The sequence below is a fragment of the Sinohyriopsis cumingii genome, chromosome 3 (assembly GCF_028554795.1).
Source record: "Sinohyriopsis cumingii isolate HCF-2022 chromosome 3, ASM2855479v2, whole genome shotgun sequence".
NCBI lineage: Eukaryota > Metazoa > Mollusca > Bivalvia > Unionida > Unionidae > Sinohyriopsis > Sinohyriopsis cumingii.
This window is the reverse complement of record NC_142963.1, coordinates 3,755,740-3,775,740: the sequence shown is the minus strand read 5'-3', so window position 1 is coordinate 3,775,740 and position 20,001 is coordinate 3,755,740. Positions and strand designations below refer to the sequence as shown.

The window sequence follows — 20,001 nt, the reverse complement described above, 5'->3', positions numbered from 1 at the left end:
CATGACGACTACTGGCATACCAGCTCAGCTCACCTCCAAAATACCTTGCACCTTTATAAAAGCCGAAAATTATCCCTTATTTCAAAGTCTAATATTGTCAATCTTCTCTCTTGCAGTAAAATTTGGTACACTGCCACTGTTATAGATTTGTCCAAACATTATATTACACTCATGAATAGAAATATATTCACTTATTTATGGGACTCTACTTTCGAACCCCTGGCCCGTGCTGTCTGTTATAATCCTTTTAAAAAGGGTGGTTTAAACATCACAAATATCGAATGTAAATTAAGAGCACTAAGACTACAGCACATGCAAAAATTACTTGATGACAACTACAACGCCAAGTGGAAGTTTTTCCCAAGATATTGGATCGGATTGCAATTAAGGACGTATAACCCCAAATTAAGTTTAAATATATACACACACACTCTATACGCTCCCCAATTTTACAAAAATTGTTTAAATATCCTTAAAGATTTCACAGAAAAGAACCCCAGTTTTGCTTTTGGCACTGCCCCCACCAAAACCTTTTATCAATTAAACCTGAAAAATTTCGTTCTAGAACCAAAAATCCACAAACTTTACACTATCGATTTCACTATGGTATGGAAAAATTTACACAATCAATTCCTCGACCCAATCACCAGAGATGTGTGTTTTAAAACCATTCACGATATTTTACCAGTAAATTACAACATGTTCCTCAAGAATATTTCCAAGTCCAAGCTGTGCACGTTTTGCGGCGACATCGAAACAACAGATCACTTATTTTTTGAATGTGAGTTGGTATACCCGCTACAACGCCTTGTAATTAAATGGATCAAACAACTGTCACGAAATTCATTCAACACCTTCTATTCATTCTTAAAATTCGGTGTTCTCCCTAAAGAAGCTTCGTTCCCAGAGCCAGAATTCGAAAACCTTTGCCTCCTCTTATCAGCTGAATACAAATATGTCATCTGGTGCAAACGTGTTCGTGCCTATTTTTATAAGGAATCTGTCACATCCAACACCCTTCTCAACTTCTTCCTTAACCGACTAAAGTGTAGAATACGAGCCGATTTTCATAGATATCATGTCGTAGAATTTCTTGACAGATGGTGCCTGGCAGGCCTTTTCTGTTCGCTATACAACTTTGAATTAGTTATTGATTTAAGTCTGTGACGATAATAAACCATTAAATCCAATCTCACACGAACCTTACATGTGTAAATATGTATGTACGTTAATTATTTATAATTCCTATATTTCAAGCATGCATAATTATGTTTGTATCATACTTGTAACACATATAATTGTTCATTCGTACAGATCTACATCACTTCAGATATCTACATTGTAATTTTTTTTTTTTTTTTTTTTCTTTCATATGCACCATCCTATTGTGTTTTTACATGTATATCAATGTGAAGGACAGTGTGTCTGGGTGTATGTAAGTGTGCAGGAGTAAGTGTTAGTCCAACGCTTACTTTTTATTTATTTATGGTGTAAGCTGATACATGTAATTATTTGTATTTTGTTATCATCTATTTGTATCAATAAACAATTATGAAAATTAAAAAAAGTATCTGTTCTTATCAGCTTAATATCTGATACGTCCCCCATTGGGGGACTTCGATATTAAACTGATTTTTGGAACTGGGTGAGATGTCAGGGGCTTGCTCCGCTCTCGCCACGGGTTGGCCCGGTATTGCAGTACCTCCGGGATTGGCCCACTCCCCATGGGGAGTAATGAAAACAACTAACAATAATAAATCCATCTACACCTAAGTTGCTATTTAAGATTCCAAACTTTCAGGCATTTACTTTTTGTAATTTGTAGGGGTTTATTATTATCATTATTAATCGTAATTTTAATAATAATAATATTATTATTATTATTATTATTATTATCATTATTATTATTATTATTGTGAAGGGACTCAGGACCAATTGACACCAGCTGAAGGCTAGATGATATCTTAATGTCTTGTAACCTAAACTCGTATGCGGAGGCCAATTTCTCATGGTCTGATCTTTCTCCATTTCAGATGCCACTAATTTAGAACGGAGGACTGACAATTCACTTGTGACTATGCTACACTCGACGATTTCTAGTTCAACAAATGAACACCGTAAGTACACGGACGACACTGTCCCTTCCTAACTCCGGCAATTTCTTCCAATGCATCGCTAGCTAGCTCATTCAGCTGTGTTCCTTGCAATATTCACTTAAAAGGGGCGATGTTTTCATGTCATTTCCAATGGAATACAAGCGCTTTGATTCAGGTGGATTTTTCATCGACAGTGGCCTTGATAGGAGTCAGAGAGGATGCTTACGACTGGCTACCATGGCCCGCGCATGAGCAGATGGGTGAAAATTGGACTGTTTTTTTTTTTTTTTTTGTTTTTTTTTGGCCATTGGATTTAAATTTTTGAGGGCATTAGTTAATCAGTCGTTGGTCAAGTTAGGTGAGGTCTGCTATACAACAACAATCAGGTCGTGTTTAATCCGGACAAAATGTGCGAACCTGCAAACGCCGATTTGTTGAGTAAGGAAAATCGGGACTCCCAATTGCCTTGTATTGCGGCCTTTCTCTGATGTATTTTCTAATGTGCGTAGAAGGTCTACCTTACTTGATAGCACTGTCAAGTTACGTCTTTCTTCTTCTCTCTAACAACACCCGCTTGGGTCCATCGATCGTGAACTGTGATGACGTCATGACGCTAAACTACGTCTCAATGATTAAGCTGAACAGTTGGAAGAGGGCCAATTTCCGAAGCCGACGTTGCACTACAGTACTCACGTTTTACATTAGAGTAACATCAAAATGTCCTAGAAATGACATCCTCCGTAGGAGTACCATACCATGATGAGGGGAGCACTATTGGAACGATGATAGCAGTGTCATTGTTGAGAATATGGCCAGGACGATAGGAACTGGTGGGCCTAAATAATTATATCGGTTGGATGATCAGAAGATAATTTAGGACTTGTTCAAAAAATGTTATATATAAAACTTTGAAAATGATCGATACTTTATCGCTTCTCGGCCTTTTGGCTAAGATCAAAGTGTAGTATCTGTTCTTATCAGCTTAATATCTGATACGTCCCCCATTGGGGGACTTCGATATTAAACTGATTTTTGGAACTGGGTGAGATGTCAGGGGCTTGCTCCGCTCTCGCCACGGGTTGGCCCGGTATTGCAGTACCTCCGGGATTGGCCCACTCCCCATGGGGAGTAATGAAAACAACTAACAATAATAAATCCATCTACACCTAAGTTGCTATTTAAGATTCCAAACTTTCAGGCATTTACTTTTTGTAATTTGTAGGGGTTTATTATTATCATTATTAATCGTAATTTTAATAATAACAATAATAATAATAATATTATTATTATTATTATTATTATTATCATTATTATTATTATTATTGTGAAGGGACTCAGGACCAATTGACACCAGCTGAAGGCTAGATGATATCTTAATGTCTTGTAACCTAAACTCGTATGTGGAGGCCAATTTCTCATGGTCTGATCTTTCTCCATTTCAGATGCCACTAATTTAGAACGGAGGACTGACAATTCACTTGTGACTATGCTACACTCGACGATTTCTAGTTCAACAAATGAACACCGTAAGTACACGGACGACACTGTCCCTTCCTAACTCCGGCAATTTCTTCCAATGCATCGCTAGCTAGCTCATTCAGCTGTGTTCCTTGCAATATTCACTTAAAAGGGGCGATGTTTTCATGTCATTTCCAATGGAATACAAGCGCTTTGATTCAGGTGGATTTTTCATCGACAGTGGCCTTGATAGGAGTCAGAGAGGATGCTTACGACTGGCTACCATGGCCCGCGCATGAGCAGATGGGTGAAAATTGGACTGTTTTTTTTTTTTTTTTTTTTTTTTTTTGGCCATTGGATTTAAATGTTTGAGGGCATTAGTTAATCAGTCGTTGGTCAAGTTAGGTGAGGTCTGCTATACAACAACAATCAGGTCGTGTTTAATCCGGACAAAATGTGCGAACCTGCAAACGCCGATTTGTTGAGTAAGGAAAATCGGGACTCCCAATTGCCTTGTATTGCGGCCTTTCTCTGATGTATTTTCTAATGTGCGTAGAAGGTCTACCTTACTTGATAGCACTGTCAAGTTACGTCTTTCTTCTTCTCTCTAACAACACCCGCTTGGGTCCATCGATCGTGAACTGTGATGACGTCATGACGCTAAACTACGTCTCAATGATTAAGCTGAACAGTTGGAAGAGGGCCAATTTCCGAAGCCGACGTTGCACTACAGTACTCACGTTTTACATTAGAGTAACATCAAAATGTCCTAGAAATGACATCCTCCGTAGGAGTACCATACCATGATGAGGGGAGCACTATTGGAACGATGATAGCAGTGTCATTGTTGAGAATATGGCCAGGACGATAGGAACTGGTGGGCCTAAATAATTATATCGGTTGGATGATCAGAAGATAATTTAGGACTTGTTCAAAAAATGTTATATATAAAACTTTGAAAATGATCGATACTTTATCGCTTCTCGGCCTTTTGGCTAAGATCAAAGTGTAGTATCTGTTCTTATCAGCGATCTACCACGACTGTGTGTTATTCTTTTGGATTTTAATTGTGCATTATCCTTTTGGATTTCGAAATGTATCGCCATTTGGAAGTAAACCTGGAAAAATACATCGAGCCAGACATCTTCTTTCGGACCGTTAGGGTCGACGGCCGACTTCAAAGAGAAGACGCCATGAGGAAGCTTGAAGCAGCTGGTATCAATCACAACGACATCAAAGGAATGTATAGAGAGGGGGAGAATGCTCCATGGTGCGTAGTTCTCACCAGCAAGGAAAAAGCTAGAAATTGTAAAGGCGACGGTATCCGGTATATCGCACGCCAAATTGTCGAGTTACGTATCCACTGGCTGCCATTATATATATCTGACAATATAATCCATGACGTTTTGAAAGAATTTGGAACAATTTTAGATATACAGAGAGAAAACACCTTACTCGCCAAGGAATGCCTAGTGGAGAATGGAACCCGATTGGTGAAATTGGAAACCACAGAAATCGACATCAAACATATACCGCACATCATTTCACTAGGCACCATAGGCATGCTTATTACCATGAAGGGCCGTCCCCCCCTATGCCTGAAATGCCGACAATGCGGCCACTTGAGAAAAGATTGTCCCCAAAAGGGACCATCGTACGCTACTGCAGCCTCCTTAAACACCAATAAACCGCAAGCATCCAAAACCACAACACCCGCTGCAACAGGTAACACACCGACACCAGCACCTCCATCGACAACATCGACAACACCTGCTACCACCAGTACATCAACTTCAACACCCCCTGCCATTCCTACGCCTTCAGTAGCGCCCCCATCGACAACACCACCTGAAGAAATGGAGACTCCAATTGAAGAAAACCCACCTACATCAACTAATGACAAACGAGAACTGTTTGACCTCGAAGAATATAAGTGGACGGTCGTAACGAATAAAAAAGCGAGAACACAATCAAACCAGAGTGAAGAGAGTGAAATGTTTTCCTAACACCCCCATTGAACACACCGTCAACGCTTAACCGACCTAGGACTGTACAAGGACTTTTGAATGCGCCCCCATGGATCAGTACAAGACCAAGACTGCCTTATGGACTATGATTTTGAACTGTGGACTCTCATATTCAGGCTACGGCCTGTTAACCTTTCACTCAAGTTTGTTTTTTCTTATTTCGCAAATGCTTTGGAATTGTGTAATTCGGATTCATGTGCTTCACGGTATGGTCTCACTACATTTTCCCCATCACTACTCCCTATCAATCGATCTTTCATTTTCATTCATTGTTATACCTCCATGTTATTTTCTCTCCTTCCTTTTCGATTTCTACATTTTCCCTATCAACCACACCCTACTCCTCATTTCCACCCACATTAGGAATATTTCTAATATGTATATCATGGTCGCCATATTCTCATCTGTAGAAGCCCTCATCATACTTAACCATGTACGCACCAATATTATTATACAACACAATGGCTCAGAACATTAATATTATTAGTCTTAATTGCAATGGGCTCCGTCTAAATACTTGTAGCAAATTACATGAAATTGATCTTTTAATAAAATTATACCATATCGATATTCTAATCCTGCAAGAAACTCACATTGATAACCAATCCTCAGCCAAAGATATTCAAACTAAATTAAGATGCCACAATGCCATTTGGAGCTTTGGCACAAATAGATCATGCGGAGTAGTTTTACTAAATTTTAACATTCAAATAGACTTTTCTAAATTTGACACAGACTTTGATGGTCGATTCATTTGCCTTGATCTAATATTTAATACTACTCCATATCGTATTATTAATATATATGCCCCGAATTCCGACTCTACGAAAAACGAGTTCTTTAATACACTGTACCCCTTTTTGGCCGGGCAACATAACCTTATATTAGCTGGAGATTTCAACTGTGTCACAAATTCCAAATTAGATAGAATCGGAAGTTTAGACGAATATAACGACCTTGCAATTCGAAATCTGAAAACCATAATTTCTGAATTCCACCTAACTGATGCTTTTCGCCACCTCCATCCGTCTCATAAAACATATACATGGTATAAATTCTCTAAAGACCCATCCCTTGCTACCTTAGCCAGTAGGATTGATCGGTTTTATGTTTCAAACAGAATCAAAGATTATATTTTACACGCACAAATTGTTCCATTTTCCCAATCCGACCATGACGCGGTTTTTCTATCCCTGTCTTGTAATTCTTCTATCAACTTCGGTAAAGGCTACTGGAAATGCAACAATTCACTCCTAAGGCACACCGCTTTACGAACTCTCATCACTGGATTGTGTGAAAGAGAGTTCAGGTTTCATACTTTTACTTTAACATTTTGGGATGAACTGAAAACAAAAATTAAAGAGGAACTTATTCGTTATTCCAAAGACTATTCAAAACTCAAGTATTCAGAGTTAAAACGATTGAAGAAAACGTATTACTGTCTGAGAAATGAATATAATACGAACAGTAACCCTGACTATCTCAACGAATTACTTGAACTGTCTATGAAAATGAAAGAAATCCATAATGAATATTACCAAGGCTCTATTATTCGAAGCAAAGCCAAAATACTCGACAATAATGAAAAACCTAGTAAATTCTTTTATCAAACTGAAAATAAACGAGGTGAGAAAAAATGTATTAACGAGATTCAACACAACAATATTTCTTATAAGTCTAGTTCAGACATTCTATCATGTTTTCAACAGTTCTATTCTGATTTATTTACCAACGAACCAATCGATGAAACTCTGTTTGAAGAATTTCTTCGTGATCTACCACACATAACTGAAGCTGAAAATGAATTCCTTGTAGGACCCATCACTAAAGACGAAATATGGCTATCTATTAACGGCATGAAGAATGATAAATCTCCCGGACCAGACGGTCTGTCAAAAGAGTTTTATGTCACCTTTTTTGACATTCTTGGCGAAAAACTTACCAAACTTTATAACATGATATTTGATGCCAGTACCTTAACAGATTCTCAAAAGCTCTCGTATATCACTCTTCTTTGTAAAGACCCTCAAAACCCGACCAATATGAAAAACTGGAGACCTATCTCACTACTTAACGTAGACTATAAAATCCTTTCCAAGATTATCAGCAATCGCCTCAGTAAAGTAATGTCAACAATTATTCATTTGGACCAAACCTGCGGAATCAAAGGTCGCTCTATATTTGACAACGGCCATCTAATCCGAAATATCTATGATTATATAGACCAAAAACAACTACAATGTGCCTTTATTTGCCTAGACCAAGAAAAAGCCTTTGACGGGGTGAACTACTCCTTTATGATGAAAACCTTAGAATCTTTTGGATTTCACGCTGATTTTATCAAATGGATTTCTATACTTTACACTGACATATCCTCCTCCGTCATCGTTAACAATCACATTTCAGAACCTTTCTCTATTTTACGAGGGGTTAGACAAGGCTGTAGTCTCTCCCCCCTTCTATATGTGCTAACTTATGAACCTTTTGCAGTCAAAATAAGGTCGGATACTGAAATTATTGGAATAAATATACCTGGTACTACGGAGACCTGCAAAATCTCCCTTTACGCAGATGACAGCACAGGATTTTGTTGCACCGACAAATCCATTGAGAAGTATCTCTTCTGGGCAGAAACATATTCAAAAACCTCTGGCGCCAAAATAAACTTTAGTAAATCAAATGGGATGTTTTTAGGAAAATGGAAATCTCGCAGTGATCATCCTTTCGGTATATCCTGGATTTACAAACAAAAAATAGTTGGTTTTCTTTTTGGACACAATTTAACACATGACGACTACTGGCATACCAGCTCAGCTCACCTCCAAAATACCTTGCACCTTTATAAAAGCCGAAAATTATCCCTTATTTCAAAGTCTAATATTGTCAATCTTCTCTCTTGCAGTAAAATTTGGTACACTGCCACTGTTATAGATTTGTCCAAACATTATATTACACTCATGAATAGAAATATATTCACTTATTTATGGGACTCTACTTTCGAACCCCTGGCCCGTGCTGTCTGTTATAATCCTTTTAAAAAGGGTGGTTTAAACATCACAAATATCGAATGTAAATTAAGAGCACTAAGACTACAGCACATGCAAAAATTACTTGATGACAACTACAACGCCAAGTGGAAGTTTTTCCCAAGATATTGGATCGGATTGCAATTAAGGACGTATAACCCCAAATTAAGTTTAAATATATACACACACACTCTATACGCTCCCCAATTTTACAAAAATTGTTTAAATATCCTTAAAGATTTCACAGAAAAGAACCCCAGTTTTGCTTTTGGCACTGCCCCCACCAAAACCTTTTATCAATTAAACCTGAAAAATTTCGTTCTAGAACCAAAAATCCACAAACTTTACACTATCGATTTCACTATGGTATGGAAAAATTTACACAATCAATTCCTCGACCCAATCACCAGAGATGTGTGTTTTAAAACCATTCACGATATTTTACCAGTAAATTACAACATGTTCCTCAAGAATATTTCCAAGTCCAAGCTGTGCACGTTTTGCGGCGACATCGAAACAACAGATCACTTATTTTTTGAATGTGAGTTGGTATACCCGCTACAACGCCTTGTAATTAAATGGATCAAACAACTGTCACGAAATTCATTCAACACCTTCTATTCATTCTTAAAATTCGGTGTTCTCCCTAAAGAAGCTTCGTTCCCAGAGCCAGAATTCGAAAACCTTTGCCTCCTCTTATCAGCTGAATACAAATATGTCATCTGGTGCAAACGTGTTCGTGCCTATTTTTATAAGGAATCTGTCACATCCAACACCCTTCTCAACTTCTTCCTTAACCGACTAAAGTGTAGAATACGAGCCGATTTTCATAGATATCATGTCGTAGAATTTCTTGACAGATGGTGCCTGGCAGGCCTTTTCTGTTCGCTATACAACTTTGAATTAGTTATTGATTTAAGTCTGTGACGATAATAAACCATTAAATCCAATCTCACACGAACCTTACATGTGTAAATATGTATGTACGTTAATTATTTATAATTCCTATATTTCAAGCATGCATAATTATGTTTGTATCATACTTGTAACACATATCATTGTTCATTCGTACAGATCTACATCACTTCAGATATCTACATTGTAATTTTTTTTTTTTTTTTTTTTCTTTCATATGCACCATCCTATTGTGTTTTTACATGTATATCAATGTGAAGGACAGTGTGTCTGGGTGTATGTAAGTGTGCAGGAGTAAGTGTTAGTCCAACGCTTACTTTTTATTTATTTATGGTGTAAGCTGATACATGTAATTATTTGTATTTTGTTATCATCTATTTGTATCAATAAACAATTATGAAAATTAAAAAAAGTATCTGTTCTTATCAGCTTAATATCTGATACGTCCCCCATTGGGGGACTTCGATATTAAACTGATTTTTGGAACTGGGTGAGATGTCAGGGGCTTGCTCCGCTCTCGCCACGGGTTGGCCCGGTATTGCAGTACCTCCGGGATTGGCCCACTCCCCATGGGGAGTAATGAAAACAACTAACAATAATAAATCCATCTACACCTAAGTTGCTATTTAAGATTCCAAACTTTCAGGCATTTACTTTTTGTAATTTGTAGGGGTTTATTATTATCATTATTAATCGTAATTTTAATAATAATAATATTATTATTATTATTATTATTATTATCATTATTATTATTATTATTGTGAAGGGACTCAGGACCAATTGACACCAGCTGAAGGCTAGATGATATCTTAATGTCTTGTAACCTAAACTCGTATGCGGAGGCCAATTTCTCATGGTCTGATCTTTCTCCATTTCAGATGCCACTAATTTAGAACGGAGGACTGACAATTCACTTGTGACTATGCTACACTCGACGATTTCTAGTTCAACAAATGAACACCGTAAGTACACGGACGACACTGTCCCTTCCTAACTCCGGCAATTTCTTCCAATGCATCGCTAGCTAGCTCATTCAGCTGTGTTCCTTGCAATATTCACTTAAAAGGGGCGATGTTTTCATGTCATTTCCAATGGAATACAAGCGCTTTGATTCAGGTGGATTTTTCATCGACAGTGGCCTTGATAGGAGTCAGAGAGGATGCTTACGACTGGCTACCATGGCCCGCGCATGAGCAGATGGGTGAAAATTGGACTGTTTTTTTTTTTTTTTTTGTTTTTTTTTGGCCATTGGATTTAAATTTTTGAGGGCATTAGTTAATCAGTCGTTGGTCAAGTTAGGTGAGGTCTGCTATACAACAACAATCAGGTCGTGTTTAATCCGGACAAAATGTGCGAACCTGCAAACGCCGATTTGTTGAGTAAGGAAAATCGGGACTCCCAATTGCCTTGTATTGCGGCCTTTCTCTGATGTATTTTCTAATGTGCGTAGAAGGTCTACCTTACTTGATAGCACTGTCAAGTTACGTCTTTCTTCTTCTCTCTAACAACACCCGCTTGGGTCCATCGATCGTGAACTGTGATGACGTCATGACGCTAAACTACGTCTCAATGATTAAGCTGAACAGTTGGAAGAGGGCCAATTTCCGAAGCCGACGTTGCACTACAGTACTCACGTTTTACATTAGAGTAACATCAAAATGTCCTAGAAATGACATCCTCCGTAGGAGTACCATACCATGATGAGGGGAGCACTATTGGAACGATGATAGCAGTGTCATTGTTGAGAATATGGCCAGGACGATAGGAACTGGTGGGCCTAAATAATTATATCGGTTGGATGATCAGAAGATAATTTAGGACTTGTTCAAAAAATGTTATATATAAAACTTTGAAAATGATCGATACTTTATCGCTTCTCGGCCTTTTGGCTAAGATCAAAGTGTAGTATCTGTTCTTATCAGCTTAATATCTGATACGTCCCCCATTGGGGGACTTCGATATTAAACTGATTTTTGGAACTGGGTGAGATGTCAGGGGCTTGCTCCGCTCTCGCCACGGGTTGGCCCGGTATTGCAGTACCTCCGGGATTGGCCCACTCCCCATGGGGAGTAATGAAAACAACTAACAATAATAAATCCATCTACACCTAAGTTGCTATTTAAGATTCCAAACTTTCAGGCATTTACTTTTTGTAATTTGTAGGGGTTTATTATTATCATTATTAATCGTAATTTTAATAATAACAATAATAATAATAATATTATTATTATTATTATTATTATTATCATTATTATTATTATTATTGTGAAGGGACTCAGGACCAATTGACACCAGCTGAAGGCTAGATGATATCTTAATGTCTTGTAACCTAAACTCGTATGTGGAGGCCAATTTCTCATGGTCTGATCTTTCTCCATTTCAGATGCCACTAATTTAGAACGGAGGACTGACAATTCACTTGTGACTATGCTACACTCGACGATTTCTAGTTCAACAAATGAACACCGTAAGTACACGGACGACACTGTCCCTTCCTAACTCCGGCAATTTCTTCCAATGCATCGCTAGCTAGCTCATTCAGCTGTGTTCCTTGCAATATTCACTTAAAAGGGGCGATGTTTTCATGTCATTTCCAATGGAATACAAGCGCTTTGATTCAGGTGGATTTTTCATCGACAGTGGCCTTGATAGGAGTCAGAGAGGATGCTTACGACTGGCTACCATGGCCCGCGCATGAGCAGAGGGGTGAAAATTGGACTGTTTTTTTGTTTTTTTTTTTTTTTTTTTGGCCATTGGATTTAAATGTTTGAGGGCATTAGTTAATCAGTCGTTGGTCAAGTTAGGTGAGGTCTGCTATACAACAACAATCAGGTCGTGTTTAATCCGGACAAAATGTGCGAACCTGCAAACGCCGATTTGTTGAGTAAGGAAAATCGGGACTCCCAATTGCCTTGTATTGCGGCCTTTCTCTGATGTATTTTCTAATGTGCGTAGAAGGTCTACCTTACTTGATAGCACTGTCAAGTTACGTCTTTCTTCTTCTCTCTAACAACACCCGCTTGGGTCCATCGATCGTGAACTGTGATGACGTCATGACGCTAAACTACGTCTCAATGATTAAGCTGAACAGTTGGAAGAGGGCCAATTTCCGAAGCCGACGTTGCACTACAGTACTCACGTTTTACATTAGAGTAACATCAAAATGTCCTAGAAATGACATCCTCCGTAGGAGTACCATACCATGATGAGGGGAGCACTATTGGAACGATGATAGCAGTGTCATTGTTGAGAATATGGCCAGGACGATAGGAACTGGTGGGCCTAAATAATTATATCGGTTGGATGATCAGAAGATAATTTAGGACTTGTTCAAAAAATGTTATATATAAAACTTTGAAAATGATCGATACTTTATCGCTTCTCGGCCTTTTGGCTAAGATCAAAGTGTAGTATCTGTTCTTATCAGCGATCTACCACGACTGTGTGTTATTCTTTTGGATTTTAATTGTGCATTATCCTTTTGGATTTCGAAATGTATCGCCATTTGGAAGTAAACCTGGAAAAATACATCGAGCCAGACATCTTCTTTCGGACCGTTAGGGTCGACGGCCGACTTCAAAGAGAAGACGCCATGAGGAAGCTTGAAGCAGCTGGTATCAATCACAACGACATCAAAGGAATGTATAGAGAGGGGGAGAATGCTCCATGGTGCGTAGTTCTCACCAGCAAGGAAAAAGCTAGAAATTGTAAAGGCGACGGTATCCGGTATATCGCACGCCAAATTGTCGAGTTACGTATCCACTGGCTGCCATTATATATATCTGACAATATAATCCATGACGTTTTGAAAGAATTTGGAACAATTTTAGATATACAGAGAGAAAACACCTTACTCGCCAAGGAATGCCTAGTGGAGAATGGAACCCGATTGGTGAAATTGGAAACCACAGAAATCGACATCAAACATATACCGCACATCATTTCACTAGGCACCATAGGCATGCTTATTACCATGAAGGGCCGTCCCCCCCTATGCCTGAAATGCCGACAATGCGGCCACTTGAGAAAAGATTGTCCCCAAAAGGGACCATCGTACGCTACTGCAGCCTCCTTAAACACCAATAAACCGCAAGCATCCAAAACCACAACACCCGCTGCAACAGGTAACACACCGACACCAGCACCTCCATCGACAACATCGACAACACCTGCTACCACCAGTACATCAACTTCAACACCCCCTGCCATTCCTACGCCTTCAGTAGCGCCCCCATCGACAACACCACCTGAAGAAATGGAGACTCCAATTGAAGAAAACCCACCTACATCAACTAATGACAAACGAGAACTGTTTGACCTCGAAGAATATAAGTGGACGGTCGTAACGAATAAAAAAGCGAGAACACAATCAAACCAGAGTGAAGAGAGTGAAATGTTTTCCTAACACCCCCATTGAACACACCGTCAACGCTTAACCGACCTAGGACTGTACAAGGACTTTTGAATGCGCCCCCATGGATCAGTACAAGACCAAGACTGCCTTATGGACTATGATTTTGAACTGTGGACTCTCATATTCAGGCTACGGCCTGTTAACCTTTCACTCAAGTTTGTTTTTTCTTATTTCGCAAATGCTTTGGAATTGTGTAATTCGGATTCATGTGCTTCACGGTATGGTCTCACTACATTTTCCCCATCACTACTCCCTATCAATCGATCTTTCATTTTCATTCATTGTTATACCTCCATGTTATTTTCTCTCCTTCCTTTTCGATTTCTACATTTTCCCTATCAACCACACCCTACTCCTCATTTCCACCCACATTAGGAATATTTCTAATATGTATATCATGGTCGCCATATTCTCATCTGTAGAAGCCCTCATCATACTTAACCATGTACGCACCAATATTATTATACAACACAATGGCTCAGAACATTAATATTATTAGTCTTAATTGCAATGGGCTCCGTCTAAATACTTGTAGCAAATTACATGAAATTGATCTTTTAATAAAATTATACCATATCGATATTCTAATCCTGCAAGAAACTCACATTGATAACCAATCCTCAGCCAAAGATATTCAAACTAAATTAAGATGCCACAATGCCATTTGGAGCTTTGGCACAAATAGATCATGCGGAGTAGTTTTACTAAATTTTAACATTCAAATAGACTTTTCTAAATTTGACACAGACTTTGATGGTCGATTCATTTGCCTTGATCTAATATTTAATACTACTCCATATCGTATTATTAATATATATGCCCCGAATTCCGACTCTACGAAAAACGAGTTCTTTAATACACTGTACCCCTTTTTGGCCGGGCAACATAACCTTATATTAGCTGGAGATTTCAACTGTGTCACAAATTCCAAATTAGATAGAATCGGAAGTTTAGACGAATATAACGACCTTGCAATTCGAAATCTGAAAACCATAATTTCTGAATTCCACCTAACTGATGCTTTTCGCCACCTCCATCCGTCTCATAAAACATATACATGGTATAAATTCTCTAAAGACCCATCCCTTGCTACCTTAGCCAGTAGGATTGATCGGTTTTATGTTTCAAACAGAATCAAAGATTATATTTTACACGCACAAATTGTTCCATTTTCCCAATCCGACCATGACGCGGTTTTTCTATCCCTGTCTTGTAATTCTTCTATCAACTTCGGTAAAGGCTACTGGAAATGCAACAATTCACTCCTAAGGCACACCGCTTTACGAACTCTCATCACTGGATTGTGTGAAAGAGAGTTCAGGTTTCATACTTTTACTTTAACATTTTGGGATGAACTGAAAACAAAAATTAAAGAGGAACTTATTCGTTATTCCAAAGACTATTCAAAACTCAAGTATTCAGAGTTAAAACGATTGAAGAAAACGTATTACTGTCTGAGAAATGAATATAATACGAACAGTAACCCTGACTATCTCAACGAATTACTTGAACTGTCTATGAAAATGAAAGAAATCCATAATGAATATTACCAAGGCTCTATTATTCGAAGCAAAGCCAAAATACTCGACAATAATGAAAAACCTAGTAAATTCTTTTATCAAACTGAAAATAAACGAGGTGAGAAAAAATGTATTAACGAGATTCAACACAACAATATTTCTTATAAGTCTAGTTCAGACATTCTATCATGTTTTCAACAGTTCTATTCTGATTTATTTACCAACGAACCAATCGATGAAACTCTGTTTGAAGAATTTCTTCGTGATCTACCACACATAACTGAAGCTGAAAATGAATTCCTTGTAGGACCCATCACTAAAGACGAAATATGGCTATCTATTAACGGCATGAAGAATGATAAATCTCCCGGACCAGACGGTCTGTCAAAAGAGTTTTATGTCACCTTTTTTGACATTCTTGGCGAAAAACTTACCAAACTTTATAACATGATATTTGATGCCAGTACCTTAACAGATTCTCAAAAGCTCTCGTATATCACTCTTCTTTGTAAAGACCCTCAAAACCCGACCAATATGAAAAACTGGAGACCTATCTCACTACTTAACGTAGACTATAAAATCCTTTCCAAGATTATCAGCAATCGCCTCAGTAAAGTAATGTCAACAATTATTCATTTGGACCAAACCTGCGGAATCAAAGGTCGCTCTATATTTGACAACGGCCATCTAATCCGAAATATCTATGATTATATAGACCAAAAACAACTACAATGTGCCTTTATTTGCCTAGACCAAGAAAAAGCCTTTGACGGGGTGAACTACTCCTTTATGATGAAAACCTTAGAATCTTTTGGATTTCACGCTGATTTTATCAAATGGATTTCTATACTTTACACTGACATATCCTCCTCCGTCATCGTTAACAATCACATTTCAGAACCTTTCTCTATTTTACGAGGGGTTAGACAAGGCTGTAGTCTCTCCCCCCTTCTATATGTGCTAACTTATGAACCTTTTGCAGTCAAAATAAGGTCGGATACTGAAATTATTGGAATAAATATACCTGGTACTACGGAGACCTGCAAAATCTCCCTTTACGCAGATGACAGCACAGGATTTTGTTGCACCGACAAATCCATTGAGAAGTATCTCTTCTGGGCAGAAACATATTCAAAAACCTCTGGCGCCAAAATAAACTTTAGTAAATCAAATGGGATGTTTTTAGGAAAATGGAAATCTCGCAGTGATCATCCTTTCGGTATATCCTGGATTTACAAACAAAAAATAGTTGGTTTTCTTTTTGGACACAATTTAACACATGACGACTACTGGCATACCAGCTCAGCTCACCTCCAAAATACCTTGCACCTTTATAAAAGCCGAAAATTATCCCTTATTTCAAAGTCTAATATTGTCAATCTTCTCTCTTGCAGTAAAATTTGGTACACTGCCACTGTTATAGATTTGTCCAAACATTATATTACACTCATGAATAGAAATATGTTCACTTATTTATGGGACTCTACTTTCGAACCCCTGGCCCGTGCTGTCTGTTATAATCCTTTTAAAAAGGGTGGTTTAAACATCACAAATATCGAATGTAAATTAAGAGCACTAAGACTACAGCACATGCAAAAATTACTTGATGACAACTACAACGCCAAGTGGAAGTTTTTCCCAAGATATTGGATCGGATTGCAATTAAGGACGTATAACCCCAAATTAAGTTTAAATATATACACACACACTCTATACGCTCCCCAATTTTACAAAAATTGTTTAAATATCCTTAAAGATTTCACAGAAAAGAACCCCAGTTTTGCTTTTGGCACTGCCCCCACCAAAACCTTTTATCAATTAAACCTGAAAAATTTCGTTCTAGAACCAAAAATCCACAAACTTTACACTATCGATTTCACTATGGTATGGAAAAATTTACACAATCAATTCCTCGACCCAATCACCAGAGATGTGTGTTTTAAAACCATTCACGATATTTTACCAGTAAATTACAACATGTTCCTCAAGAATATTTCCAAGTCCAAGCTGTGCACGTTTTGCGGCGACATCGAAACAACAGATCACTTATTTTTTGAATGTGAGTTGGTATACCCGCTACAACGCCTTGTAATTAAATGGATCAAACAACTGTCACGAAATTCATTCAACACCTTCTATTCATTCTTAAAATTCGGTGTTCTCCCTAAAGAAGCTTCGTTCCCAGAGCCAGAATTCGAAAACCTTTGCCTCCTCTTATCAGCTGAATACAAATATGTCATCTGGTGCAAACGTGTTCGTGCCTATTTTTATAAGGAATCTGTCACATCCAACACCCTTCTCAACTTCTTCCTTAACCGACTAAAGTGTAGAATACGAGCCGATTTTCATAGATATCATGTCGTAGAATTTCTTGACAGATGGTGCCTGGCAGGCCTTTTCTGTTCGCTATACAACTTTGAATTAGTTATTGATTTAAGTCTGTGACGATAATAAACCATTAAATCCAATCTCACACGAACCTTACATGTGTAAATATGTATGTACGTTAATTATTTATAATTCCTATATTTCAAGCATGCATAATTATGTTTGTATCATACTTGTAACACATATAATTGTTCATTCGTACAGATCTACATCACTTCAGATATCTACATTGTAATTTTTTTTTTTTTTTTTTTCTTTCATATGCACCATCCTATTGTGTTTTTACATGTATATCAATGTGAAGGACAGTGTGTCTGGGTGTATGTAAGTGTGCAGGAGTAAGTGTTAGTCCAACGCTTACTTTTTATTTATTTATGGTGTAAGCTGATACATGTAATTATTTGTATTTTGTTATCATCTATTTGTATCAATAAACAATTATGAAAATTAAAAAAAGTATCTGTTCTTATCAGCTTAATATCTGATACGTCCCCCATTGGGGGACTTCGATATTAAACTGATTTTTGGAACTGGGTGAGATGTCAGGGGCTTGCTCCGCTCTCGCCACGGGTTGGCCCGGTATTGCAGTACCTCCGGGATTGGCCCACTCCCCATGGGGAGTAATGAAAACAACTAACAATAATAAATCCATCTACACCTAAGTTGCTATTTAAGATTCCAAACTTTCAGGCATTTACTTTTTGTAATTTGTAGGGGTTTATTATTATCATTATTAATCGTAATTTTAATAATAACAATAATAATAATAATATTATTATTATTATTATTATTATTATCATTATTATTATTATTATTGTGAAGGGACTCAGGACCAATTGACACCAGCTGAAGGCTAGATGATATCTTAATGTCTTGTAACCTAAACTCGTATGCGGAGGCCAATTTCTCATGGTCTGATCTTTCTCCATTTCAGATGCCACTAATTTAGAACGGAGGACTGACAATTCACTTGTGACTATGCTACACTCGACGATTTCTAGTTCAACAAATGAACACCGTAAGTACACGGACGACACTGTCCCTTCCTAACTCCGGCAATTTCTTCCAATGCATCGCTAGCTAGCTCATTCAGCTGTGTTCCTTGCAATATTCACTTAAAAGGGGCGATGTTTTCATGTCATTTCCAATGGAATACAAGCGCTTTGATTCAGGTGGATTTTTCATCGACAGTGGCCTTGATAGGAGTCAGAGAGGATGCTTACGACTGGCTACCATGGCCCGCGCATGAGCAGATGGGTGAAAATTGGACTGTTTTTTTTTTTTTTTTTTTTTTTTTTTGGCCATTGGATTTAAATGTTTGAGGGCATTAGTTAATCAGTCGTTGGTCAAGTTAGGTGAGGTCTGCTATACAACAACAATCAGGTCGTGTTTAATCCGGACAAAATGTGCGAACCTGCAAACGCCGATTTGTTGAGTAAGGAAAATCGGGACTCCCAATTGCCTTGTATTGCGGCCTTTCTCTGATGTATTTTCTAATGTGCGTAGAAGGTCTACCTTACTTGATAGCACTGTCAAGTTACGTCTTTCTTCTTCTCTCTAACAACACCCGCTTGGGTCCATCGATCGTGAACTGTGATGACGTCATGACGCTAAACTACGTCTCAATGATTAAGCTGAACAGTTGGAAGAGGGCCAATTTCCGAAGCCGACGTTGCACTACAGTACTCACGTTTTACATTAGAGTAACATCAAAATGTCCTAGAAATGACATCCTCCGTAGGAGTACCATACCATGATGAGGGGAGCACTATTGGAACGATGATAGCAGTGTCATTGTTGAGAATATGGCCAGGACGATAGGAACTGGTGGGCCTAAATAATTATATCGGTTGGATGATCAGAAGATAATTTAGGACTTGTTCAAAAAATGTTATATATAAAACTTTGAAAATGATCGATACTTTATCGCTTCTCGGCCTTTTGGCTAAGATCAAAGTGTAGTATCTGTTCTTATCAGCGATCTACCACGACTGTGTGTTATTCTTTTGGATTTTAATTGTGCATTATCCTTTTGGATTTCGAAATGTATCGCCATTTGGAAGTAAACCTGGAAAAATACATCGAGCCAGACATCTTCTTTCGGACCGTTAGGGTCGACGGCCGACTTCAAAGAGAAGACGCCATGAGGAAGCTTGA

General features: G+C 38.1%; 5 non-coding genes and 3 pseudogenes across 5 annotated transcripts; all 8 read left to right on the top strand.

The window, feature by feature from the left end:
• The first annotated feature begins 1,527 nt into the window (after positions 1 to 1,527).
• On the top strand, positions 1,528 to 1,724 carry LOC149802373 (U2 spliceosomal RNA). The gene has a single exon (XR_016420383.1). It is a non-coding gene; the product is annotated as a U2 spliceosomal RNA (small nuclear RNA).
• A 1,300-nt stretch (positions 1,725 to 3,024) lies between these two features.
• Positions 3,025 to 3,217, top strand: LOC149802372 (U2 spliceosomal RNA). Its single transcript, XR_016420334.1, has one exon. It is a non-coding gene; the product is annotated as a U2 spliceosomal RNA (small nuclear RNA).
• Positions 3,218 to 4,529: 1,312 nt separating this feature from the next.
• Positions 4,530 to 4,637, top strand: LOC149802371 (U2 spliceosomal RNA; annotated as a pseudogene).
• Positions 4,638 to 9,894: 5,257 nt separating this feature from the next.
• LOC149802370 (U2 spliceosomal RNA) lies at positions 9,895 to 10,091 on the top strand. The gene has a single exon (XR_016420381.1). It is a non-coding gene; the product is annotated as a U2 spliceosomal RNA (small nuclear RNA).
• Positions 10,092 to 11,391: 1,300 nt separating this feature from the next.
• Positions 11,392 to 11,584, top strand: LOC149802369 (U2 spliceosomal RNA). Its single transcript, XR_016420399.1, has one exon. It is a non-coding gene; the product is annotated as a U2 spliceosomal RNA (small nuclear RNA).
• Positions 11,585 to 12,896: 1,312 nt separating this feature from the next.
• On the top strand, positions 12,897 to 13,004 carry LOC149802368 (U2 spliceosomal RNA; annotated as a pseudogene).
• Positions 13,005 to 18,260: 5,256 nt separating this feature from the next.
• Positions 18,261 to 18,457, top strand: LOC149802367 (U2 spliceosomal RNA). The gene has a single exon (XR_016420380.1). It is a non-coding gene; the product is annotated as a U2 spliceosomal RNA (small nuclear RNA).
• Positions 18,458 to 19,769: 1,312 nt separating this feature from the next.
• Positions 19,770 to 19,877, top strand: LOC149802366 (U2 spliceosomal RNA; annotated as a pseudogene).
• The last annotated feature ends 124 nt before the right edge of the window (positions 19,878 to 20,001 follow it).